This window comes from Canis lupus, chromosome X, assembly GCF_011100685.1.
Source record: "Canis lupus familiaris isolate Mischka breed German Shepherd chromosome X, alternate assembly UU_Cfam_GSD_1.0, whole genome shotgun sequence".
Lineage (NCBI taxonomy): Eukaryota > Metazoa > Chordata > Mammalia > Carnivora > Canidae > Canis > Canis lupus.
In genome coordinates this window covers 58,149,418-58,161,488 of record NC_049260.1, presented here as the reverse complement: position 1 = coordinate 58,161,488, position 12,071 = coordinate 58,149,418, and the positions used below count along the sequence as shown (strand labels likewise).

The 12,071-nt window shown below is 37.1% G+C and overlaps 1 protein-coding gene across 3 annotated transcripts in view; it reads left to right on the top strand.

Moving 5' to 3' along the window:
• NEXMIF (neurite extension and migration factor) overlaps nucleotides 1-12,071 on the top strand; it is a 133,566-nt gene that overhangs the window by 103,733 nt on the left and 17,762 nt on the right. For 2 of the 3 annotated variants that reach the window (XM_038587741.1, XM_038587739.1), the window contains exon 1: nucleotides 3,237-3,368. The exons of the other annotated variant lie outside the window; for it this stretch is intronic. The gene's annotated coding sequence lies outside the window, so the exon portion shown is untranslated. Of the gene's footprint in view, nucleotides 1-3,236; nucleotides 3,369-12,071 lie in introns of those variants that run through there. 3 annotated transcript variants of the gene reach the window in all.

Sequence of the window (12,071 nt, the reverse complement as noted above, 5' to 3'; positions counted from 1 at the left end):
GATGAGGAGATGGGTGAAATAGGTGATGGGAATTAAGGAGTGTACTTGTGATGAGTACCAGGTGATGTATGAAATTGTTTAATCACTCACACATCTGAAGCTAATAAAACACTTTATGTTAACTAACTGGAATTTAAATAAAAACATTTTAAAAAAAGAATCTAAACAAAGGGACAAAAGAGACAAAGAAAAAACAAACTCTTAACTGTAGAGAACAAACAGATGTTTATCAGCAGAGAATTGGGTGGGGCCGGTAGGAGAAAGAGATTAAGAGTACACTTATGATGAGCACTGAGTAATAAATGGAATTGTTGAATCACTATATTGTACACCTGAAACTAATATAATGCTGTATGGTAACTATGCCAGAATTAAAATAAAATAAAAATAATAACAGTAAAAGGTAAACTATTGGGACTATGTCAAAATATAAAGCTTTCGTACAGCACAGTAAACCATCAATAAAACAAAAAGCCTACTGATTGGGAGAAGATATTTGCAAATGATATATCCAATAAGGGATTAATTTCCAAAATAAAGAAAGAACTGCTACAATTCAACACCAGGAACAATCTAATTAATAAATGGGCTGAGGACTTGAATTGATATTTTTCTAAAGGAGACATGTAGATAGATGGCCAACAGATATGTGAAAAGATGTTCAACATCACTAATCATCAGGGAAATGCAGATCAAAACCATCTTTCACTTGTCAGAATGGCTAAATCAAAAAGATGAGAAATAAGCAGTTTTGGCAATGATGTACAAAAAGAACTTTCATGCACTATTGTTAGAAATGTAAACTGGTATGGCTACTATGGAAAAGAGTATGGAGATTCCTCAAAAAATTATAATTTTTAAAAAAGATTTATCTATTTATTCATGAGACACACACAGAGAGAAAGGCAGAGACACAGGCAGAGGGAGAAGCAGGCTCCATGCAAGAAGCCTGATATGGAACTCGATCCCGAGATTCTGGGATCACTCCCTGAGCCAAAGGCAGACGCTCAACTGCTGAACCACCCAGGCGTCCCTCCTCAAAAAATTAAGTAGAACCATATGATCCAATAATTCTACTACTGGGTATTTACCCAAACAAAACAAAAACACTAATTCAAAAAGATATATGCACCCCTATGTTTGTTGCAGCATTATTTATAATATGCAGATATGGAAGCAACCTAAGTGTCCATTGATAAATGATAGCTAAGGAATATATGTATAGTATATTCTTTCTCTCTCTCTCTCTCTTTCTACACACACACACACACACACACACACACACAATGGAATAGTATGCAGCCATTAATAAGGATGAGATCTTGCCATTTGTGACAACTTGGATGGACCTAGAGGGTATTATGCTAAAGAAGGTAAGTTAGACTGAGCAGACAAATACCATATGATTGCACTCATATGTGGAATCTAAAAGAAAATCAAATGAATAAACAAACAAAAAGCAGAATCAGACCTATAAACAGAGAACAAACTGATGGTTGCCAGAAGGAGGGGGTGGAGTAGTTAGGCAAAATGGGTGAAGGGTAGTGGACAATACAGGCTTCCAGTTACGGAATAAATAAGTTACAATGTGGGCTGAAGGATACAACATAGGGAATATTTTCAATGATATTGTAATAGCATTGTGTGGTGACTGATGGTAGCTACACTTATGAGCATAGCATAACATGTGGACAACTTGATTCACTATTTTATAACCTGAAACTAATGTAAAATTATGTGTCAACTATATTCAAAAATTTTTAAAGATTTATTTATTTTGGAGAGTGAGAGAGAGAGAGAGAGAAGCAGACTCCCCACTAAACACTCAGGGAGCCCAATGTGGGGCTCAATCTCATGACCTTGAGGTCATGACCTGAGCTGAAGGTGGATGCTTAACCAACTGAGCCACCCAGGTGCCCCTCAAATTTTTTAAAGAAAAAATGTATTCAATTCCCAGAGTTGAATCAGTGAATGGCTTCTGCACCTGATCTGTTTTCAGTAGCAAGCATGTGCAAGAATTTCTCTTCTCTAGGCTTTCCCATAGCTGGCAGACCTAGCATTTATGTGATTATGACTGAATTAAAACAAATGTCTCTATTGTCTCTGAGGAGAAATTAAGAAAGTGCCAGAAATGAACAAAATATGGGTACAAAAAGACTTTAAAGGAAAAGGAAGTTATGTGAAGATAAGAGAAAAATATTGAAGTAGCAGTTCTTTTTTCAAAAAATTCAGGTATGGTTGGCACACAGTATTAGTTTTGTGTGTACAACATAGTGATTGAACAATTATATACATTATGAAATGCTTACCACAATAAGTATAGTTATCATCTGTTACCATATATGGTTATTACCATATTATTAACTACATTCTATATGCTGTATTTACTCAGAAAACTACTGTTCACTTTTATACACACACACACACACACACATCTCTTTCTTCTATTAAAATTTCTGCATATGACTTGAACATATTGGCCTAGAAGGATAGTAATAAGGCTCTGTGACTTTTAGCAAGTTACTTAGACTCTCTGAGAAGCTTTAGTTTTCTCATTTATAAAATAGCAATGCTAATTCCTACCTACTTTATAGGGCTTTTTAAAGAGTTAAATGCAAATCAATATAAAGCTTCTAGTACATAGTAAGAGATGCATAAATGTTAATACCCTTTTCATTAGACATCATGAAGTGATAGATTAGCTTAGTGTTGGGACTTACTTACATTCATCTAAAGGTAGCAAAGTTTTCCCCAGCTTGCTGTTTAAGTAGTTGCTAATGTTTAGAATTTAACCCAGTTGCATTAGCAGCTGCTTAAATAGCAGTCTGGTTCTCAGTTCACATATCTGCCTACAACTGGATTGAGGTTACATTGGGGGAAGGGTCAGCAGCTAGCAAATCCAATGTATAACTTGTTCCAGGGAAATACTTTATTTTTGCCCTTAAAATTTTGACTTATTCATTGTAATACAAGGTAATCCTGCTCTCTAGGAATAAAGTGAGCCCATGTCTAAAGGTGATGTGACTCCAGTTTAATTGGTTTGAAATCTACATCCCTATATTTCCTCATGAGCCTTGACTATGGTGTGACTTCACTTGGCAGACCTCAAAAGAGAATGAAAGATATCATATGAGAAGTGTTGACAGTGAGAGCTGTTTATTGCCATTCACCTGCGAGAGCTGTCTATGCCACCTGTTCATGCATATCAGACACATGAACACTCTCCTTTTATTTGCAGTACATGGAGCAATGATGGCATGCTCATATTTTGAGAGAAATTCCCCTTCTGCTTGGATGAATTTCCTTCTCTGTTCAACAGGGCCAGGATTTTATCTAAGGGAGTACAAAGGCCACCAGGCCTTTTCCAGGTAAAGTACTCTATACATCTTGCCCCCTTGCCCTTGATCACTTTTATGGTTAAATAAATAAATGTGATTTTAAGTATAAATAAATTGTACAGAAAATACCAAAGTAATCACTTAGCTGCAGTTAAGTGTTTAGAAATCACTTGCTCTAGAGTGCCACCTAATTATCCTTAGTAATTTAGTAGATAATACAATGCTTAGTCTGCTGTGGTCCCTCTATCAAAATGGGATCAAATCACAATATTGCCTTATCACTCCAAAGCATCTGGGTGACAACTGGTGACTGTAGAAATTTTAGATAGTGTCAGCAGCTAGAGCTGCTACTCTAAGGTGACACGATTGAGCCCTGGTATATTCAAGTTGGAAGCCGAGGTAAAAAATAGCAACAGACTTTATTATTTTAACACACCTGAAAAATTTTCCAAGTTTCCATCCCCATTGATTGGAAAACTCCAGTTCCTTACTCTCAGTTCTTCATATTCCAGGAATGCAAGAATGCTTCTCTGGCAGAGCAAACTCAGTACTGAGCAAAGCATTACCAAAATGACAGGCTCTAAACTGATTCTATGATGTGTTTATAAATAGCAATTTTTATTAGATAGTCTCAGTACGGGTTCTGAATTATTAATTACTTGATTACATTTTGGACCCTGTCTTTATAATGGGGCTTTCACCTTTTCAAGTCCAGGCATCCTGACAAAAACAAAAACAACAACAACAAAACACCAATTCGGACAAACTGTAGGGCAGGGTGGAGATAGGAATACTCTATCTGAATGGAGCACAATTATTTCAAAACTGTTGTAAATATGTTGAAACATTTTGTGAGCAGAAGAGATGGATGACAGTGCAAAACTGATTGAGACAAGAAAATTGGAAAAATAAGTGGAGCAAAAATGGAAAAGCAGGAAGAGGGAAATATAAAAACATGGGTTAAGACAACAATCTCCTTTTTCTCCCCAAAAAACTTGTCATAGCTATCAAGATGATGCTACTTGCCCACAGTCCACAGGAAGACATAATAGTTAACTCATTTGATCTAAGTATGTAATAATATTTTTATCTAGGTATATGCTGAGAACAAATTAAGCTGTCTCTGGCACTGTGAAAAGATCAAAATGTGAATGTGCAGATTTTCTTTTTCTTCATCCCACAACCTAATGATGGCAGATGATAGGAAGCATTTTGCTTTACCTCTCTCTTCTGTGACTCATAAACTCACTATTCTTGCTTTCCTGCTTGTCAGTTTTCTTATCCATAAGTAGAGATGACACTTATTTTTTTGACTCACAGTGTGGTAATCTTCAAGTAAGTATCAGGATGAATGTGATAGTTTTACTAAATTGTAAAGCCCTCTGTAGTCCTGTCACTCTATTCATTTAATCTCTTAATTTCAATTAGAACTAGCAGTGAAAAAATAATATGCATGACTTTCTTGGTTGTGCAAAAATTTGTTCCTGGGTAAGACACTATTGTGTTGTTTATTTTTGTTTTGTTTGTAAGTTTGACCTGACAGAAGTACTTCAAACACTCTCTTGATTGTCTTCAGATTGGCAGTCTACTGCAACCTCCTTTCTCCTTTCCTTCTTACTTTTCTTTCCAGGGAAGTTTTCTATGTAAAGAATTCAACTTAAATGTTTAGGAAAGCATGTTATTCAATTGGAGCTGCCCTATCAGTGTTGGGGTAAGTCAGTCCACTTTTATGGTCCCATCAAAGACTGAAGACTGTGAGCTTTGGAGTAACTCAGTGCTAAGGGTTTTTATTTATTTATTCATGAGAGACACACAGAGAGAGAGGCAGAGACACAGGCAGAGGGAGAAGCAGGCTCTATGCAGGGAGCCCGATGCAGGACTCCATCCCATGACTCTAGGATCAAGCCCCAGGCCAAAGGCAGGCGGTAAATTGCTAGCCACCCAGGGATCCCTCAGTGCTAGGTTTAAATCCTGATTCCCCTCCAGCTGGCTAGGTGGGATGAAAGATCTGCTTAACTTTTTCTGAGTCTCAATTTCCTTACCTATTAACAAAGATAATAATACATATCTCATTAAGACTGTTGTCTAAATTAAAGTAATAAATATATTTAAGGTACTTACTTAGTAGGATATCACTCAATAAATGTTAGTCTCCCTCCCTCTCCATACTGTGGACATAAAAAGCAACCAGCTGAAATTGTGTGGGTGGATCAGTGTAGAATCCCCCACTCCTAGCGGAAGTCTTTCTGAATATGTATCTTAGGAATGGGAAAGGCTACCAGCATCATATCTGAATGCTAGTGACAGAATTATTATAGGTATACATACACAGCAAAGACATCATTTTTAACAGCTGTGTTTGGTTAAGTAACATATTTAAAACGTATAGACTTTAATCTATGGTTTCTCCTGGGATTTCATCACCATTTTATTTACTTTTTTCTGGCTAAAAAGTATAACTGTACCTTGGTTCCCCCTGAATTCCACCCCCCTCCACACACATCCCAGCCATCCCCCCAAGTACTAGCTGCCTTCTCAAAATCTGAATAAGAATCTGGATAAGCATTTGAAGGACATAAGGACAGTGGATACCTGAGGAGCTAAGGAACTCGGGACTTAAAGTTCATGACTTTTTTTCCCTAGAAGGTCCTATTTCCTTCATATCTGCAGGGAACAGCTAGAGATACTACATCAAAGCTTGATTCTTCCTTGTTGCACTGCTGAGTGAGGCAATAAGCAAGACAGAAACTGTCATTAAAGAGGGGAACTGAGTGGGAAAAAATAGAGAGGGAGACAAACCATGAGAGACTTCTAACTCTGGGAAACAAAGGGTTGTGGAAGGGGAGGTGGGTGGGGCGATAGGGTAACTGGGTGATAAGCACTAAAGAAGGCACTTGATGCGATGGAGCACTGGCTGTTATAGTATATGTTGGCAAATTGAATTTAAATTTAAAAATGTAAAAAACAAAATAAATAAAAAATAAACATTAAAAAAGGAAACTGTCATTGAATAAAAGAAGTTAAATGGAGCAGGTAGTGGAAATAGTTTTCTCTTTCACCCAGGAGAGTCTGGAGAAGAAAAATAGCAGAGGCTTTGTCAACTTTCTAGGGGCAGAAACCACTGGTTCCTCTCCCCTCTGTCTTCTCTCTGCACCTAAAAACCCTGATGAATTATGGATTCTACCCCTGGCTCTTTTAACATTTGACAAAATAAGCTTATCAAGACATGAGGTAAAGGCAATATATGGTCACCAGGATAGTCCTGGTGGGGAGGGGCTATCAGGTGGGAAATAAAAAGTAGGATTTATATTAGGGTCATGTAAAACCATCCAGTGTGCAGTGATGGGGCAGTTTGGCTCCATGGCAAAGAACAAAGTTTTTCAATTTAGCAGCCCCCTCCACTCAGCAATACTTTGAAGTCATCAAATAGATGACTCCACTCAGCAATACTTTGAAGTCATCAAATAGATTGTAGAAACTTTACTACTCTTGTTGTTTTTGGTACCACAAAATGTCTTAGAGATCAATAGGAAAGATAAAAGAAGAACCAGACTGCCCCATTCAAGTAGTTCTCCTCTATGAAGCTGTTGAGTTACTTTGAGCACTGGTTTCTGAGCACCCTGTCTTGAACCATTCCAAAATCCTGGGGATTCCACCTCCCAGTTTAAACAATCAAGAATTGTTTAAATGGCATTCTCAGGTGGGAAAGGAGAAGAATATTAGAACTATAACTTTTGATGACCCAGTATGAGCCAGGTGCTGTACTACTTTATATATATAAACTAATTAATTCTCACAGTAACACTATGAGGTAACTATTACTTTTGACATGAGGAAATTGGAGCTCAGAGAGTTTAAATGATGTCCCCAGCATCAAAGCTAAATGACAGAGTTGGGACTAGAAGCCAGCCTGCTTATTTCATTTAATACTAATTAATTTATTTTCCCCACCTGTACTCCTAACCCATCTCTGAAGGAAGATAGCACTATTTAAGTATCAGTTATTATTGTCATTATCACTGTTATTATATCATATACCACTGCCATCTGGAACTGAAGTAGTTGTAGAGAGAAAAAAGGAGAAAAAGAAATGAAACAGATTTGCTTGGTAATGAAACCCAGGATTCCAAACCAACCAATTCTAATGCCAGTCACTACCGCCATCATGCTGAAGCCATTCCCTAGACCACAAAGTGTCTCTTGTCCTGTCAACACATAGGTGAGAACTGAAGATTGTGGACAGTCATGATTTACTGCATGGCTGGCATCCATTTTGTCTTGGAAAACTAGAGCAGCTGTATGCCACTAAATAAGATGTATGAAATCAACATTAAGATATATTTGTTATAAATGCATTAAAACATAGCCAATTAATAGACTATGCAGATGCAAGAGATCATGGGATATTATATAACAGGACTGGGACTGCATTGCTAAGCTAAGAGCAGGTTTTTTTTCTTTTTTTCCCTCTGCCTTTATTTCTTCGTTGTTTCTGAGGAAGCTGTTAGTGTCTTCAAAGCATTGGCATTTGATTTTCATTTTAATTTTCAAGATATGTTTGCACTTAATTGGAAATATGGCGGGTTCACTGTATGTTGTTTTCCTTTTGCAGACCTTGTTTGTAATTGAGTCTGGGCTAAAAGGGAAATAGAAGGGTACAGCAGGTAATAAAATCCAGCCAAGTGGAGTGTCATGTCATTGGGTTTTCAATCTCTGGACAGACCCTGGAGAAATGTGGCAGAGCCTTCCTGGAGAAATCACTTTTTTTTTTTTTTCCAGTTTGGGAAAGGAAGTAGTGCCATGATGTTAAAGGCAAGAACCCTCATCTACCTTAGGCCAATTTACATAACTCTTAGTGGCTTTGAAAAACTGTCATGACTGTGACTGAGAAAAAAAAAATATATGGGTTCTTTAAGCTTTTTTTTTTTTTAACTATAGCATTCCTTCAGTGGCCAAAGCTCCTTGTTCCTGAGAGACTCTCTCTGTCCTTTATAAAAGTGTGCCTCAACATGACTTGAGTCCATGGGCAGGCCATGATCCTTGTTGCTATGGCACTTGGTGTCATAGTGTGGGAATGTCTTCTGTTCTCTTTCTCACACACATGGCTGGGTAGCTTGAGTAGGACCTAATTTTATTGGCTTTGCTGTACGTTCTTTTACATCTTTCTAAAAGCTCCTTGAATTTGTTTCAGATTCGTACAATTGATTTTCTTGTAGTCACACTGAATCATAAAGTATTAAAATTAGAGTCGTCTAGTCTAACTTCTCCATCCAGTGCTTAAATTTGTTCTTTATTGTTACCTGTTGCCCAGCCTTTGCTTGAATATTGCTAGTGGTAGGAAGATTGCTTTTTTTCCCAATGCCCCTCCTTGACCCATTTCATCTTTGGACTTCTCTGTTGATTCATATGTTGAGCTATAGACTTCCTATCTCAAGTAACTTCCCATTGTGGTCTAAATAAACAAGTTTAGTTTCATTATTTTGGTAATAGCTCTTCAAGTATTTGAAGGCAGAAAACACATTTCTTAAACTTTCTTCCCTGAGTTTAACATCAGTTTTGAGTCCCCTTGTTCTCAACATTTTTCTCTAAATGAGTTTCAATTTGTCTATATCCCTCATCAAAGTTGATTAGAACATACATTTGTTCTCTTTCTGCTGCCTTAAAGACATCAAGTGTCCTCTGTTCAATTTTTTCTTTGTATGTCTGTAGGTTAATATTTTTTAATGTTAGGTCATTAGCACTGACAGATGATTTTAACTGAAACACATACCCTCATCTCCCTCTGACCAACTCTCCTCCCTCCCCAGGAGACAAACATTCTAATTTGGCATGACATTATCTGGCCTAACAGTGCCTGGTATATGAAGTGCCCAAAAGGTCATCTTCCATTGTCTCATCTTTCTGAAGTAGTTGAATTAAGTTCAAACTCAGGATGTTTTTGAAATCTTAAATCTCTCTGGGGATGTTTTTCATAACATCTTCAAACTGGATAACACTGCAATAAATGAAGTATGCTGCACTGAATTAAAAGGTTATTTCCCTTGTGTGTCAAGCTAAGAGGTTATTTCCCTCCCATTAGGCCCTGGATGTCTCTGGCTATCAGTATAGCAATCCTGTCTCCATTAGGTTCTTAAACCTCCACTGCTTAGTGAAAACTTTAGCCAGAAAACTACCCATAATACTGAATCCTGAGTGATACCAAGGAAAATAAAAGGCGCTACAGGAAGAATCAGAAATAAACAGAAGAAATAAGGGACTTTTATAAACCAATAACCTGAGTCCAGGTAATCAGAGCCAAAGACCAATGGAAAATAATTATTTGAAGTTAAAAATAAGATTGAAACCTCATATAAGACCAGAGCCAAGCAAAAAATGGACAATGATCAATAACAGGCAGAGTGATACCAGTAAGAATATTGAAAGGTAGCAAAAGGATATATATTCTAAGGGTTAAGATACCCTCAGTTAAAAACAAGGTCACATACTAAGATTACAAGTACTTTTAGTTGTTGTTTTTGTTGTTGTTGTTGTTATTGTTTGAGGATTTTCTATAAAGCCAGAAACTTCTGCTAAGAGTTCTATAAAGTGCTAGGCCGGGCATCTTGGGTGTCTAGCATAATGAAAACAGATAAAATGTGGTGGGTGCTTGCCACAAAAAATTATGCACCAGATAAAAGCAACAGATTAAATATATGCAAGACACATGAATGGGTCTTTAAAACATAATTTATGGTAAAAATTAAAAGAATGAGATGTGTAGCATGATACTGTTTACATAAATTCTAAAAACATACACATAAAATATATCCTTTAAAAGAACACATGCAAAAAAAGATACACATTCACCATATTAGAATAATTATGTATGAAAGAATGTAGAAATAAATGGGAATAAGTGAATAATAGCAAGAAAGAAGCTTTGCTTGGATTACTGATGAATTGAGGAATATGATAACATCAATCCTGTGTGCCTGAGACTAATAAGATAAATAAAATGCTAGGCCATCCTGTACAAATAAAAACAATGACTAGAAACAATGACTGGACAAGTAAGAATAACAGTACTAAGTAGTGGAATTTTCTTTGATAATGAAAATGTTCTGCGTCTATGCCTGCCCAATATGATAACCACTAGCCACATGTGATTAGCACTTGAAATATGACTAATGTTGCAGAAGAACTGAAATTTAATTTACTTATATTTATATTTAAATGGCTACATGTTATTATTAGTGGCTACTGTATTGGAAGTGCAGTTTAGAGGTTGCAAGTGAGCCCAAATATTGGTACAGAAAAGGTAGATGCTGTAGTTGCAGACAACACTCCTTCTAAGAAACACTCAACCCTACCAGTAGATGAGAAGATAGCAAAGGAACCTAAGAAACCCAGGATCATAGGAAAGAACAGCACTCATCCTTGCCTTGTGCAGACTTGTTTTGCTCATCAGTAGGTGTCCCAGAAGCCTGGGAAGATTTTCCCTACTGTGAACTTGGCTGCTGGAAGTAGGAAGAGTCCTACTGCTGCTGTTCAGCAAATGGGGACTTTGAAATTTCACGTGCCATGAGTGTTTCCTAAATATACTTTAATGAGCACGGAGTCCCTGAATGCCATCTGTATAGCTTTGGGTATCGCCAGTTTGGCATGAGCTAGGTATTGGAGAATATACCCTAGGGATCTATTTCAGAGACTCTGGTACTATGAAGGCTTTTTTGTTGAATTGGCTATGAATGACAGAAATAAATTGCCAGGGGTCAAAACAGAGAGATAATAGTAATAGATGTTTCCTAGGTTATTGGAGAACTCTAACTAGAAGGACATCTTACTTATTCTTAGGCCCAGCCTCTCTTCTTTTCTGATGTCCCCCCACCTTATACCCTTATTCTTTCCCTTGTTTTTGGATAGTCATTCTGGTCCCGTGTAGAAAATTAAAGGAGTATAAGAAAAATTCTTCTGATGGGAGGGGCTACATGGCCTTGAAAATATATGGCATTAAGTTCCTGAGTGATTTTTGTGGGGTTATTGGAATTTTCCTTTCTTGTGTTGAATAAAACTTCTATAGCAGTCAAAACTATGTATTTTTATAAACAAACTCATCTTAAAGATCTCTTTAAGTAGCTACACAAAGAGATACTCTAGTGGAGTCCACTTACTTTTGGAGAATGTCTGGGCCCTCTGACCTTTGGTAATGACAAATATTCTGGTCCTAAAAAGGTCCAGGCATCTACTAGCCTATCATTTTGAAAGTAACTGCTAAACTCTACTATAAACATGTCTGCAAAAGGAGTGTGATGAAGGTAGGGTGAGATCTGAAACAGTAGTTTTACCACTTGTTATAGGTTGCTTAGCAACTATGTATATAGAAGAAGGCACTATGATTTTTTGAGTGTACATGAACATTATGTAAGTGTGTGAATGGGAGAAAGATGGTGTTTGGACTGTTATACCTCAGGGTAACAACACAGAGCTCTAGAATCCAAAGTCTAAAAGAGCAGTGCCTCCTTCCCAGCTGGATTTGGAATTCGGCCTTTCCCCCACTCCCTTTCACTCCCTGCTTGGGATAAGCAAAAACATTTCTCTTATATGTGACAGCATTCTCCAATAAAGACAAATAAAAAGTTAGTAGTTGTTTTTATTTATAAATTATATATTTCTCCTGATATGTAACATGGTGCCATGGGGATATTTCCAAGGATGTGTATGTGTTGCCAACTCACTGTGTGACATTGGGCAAGT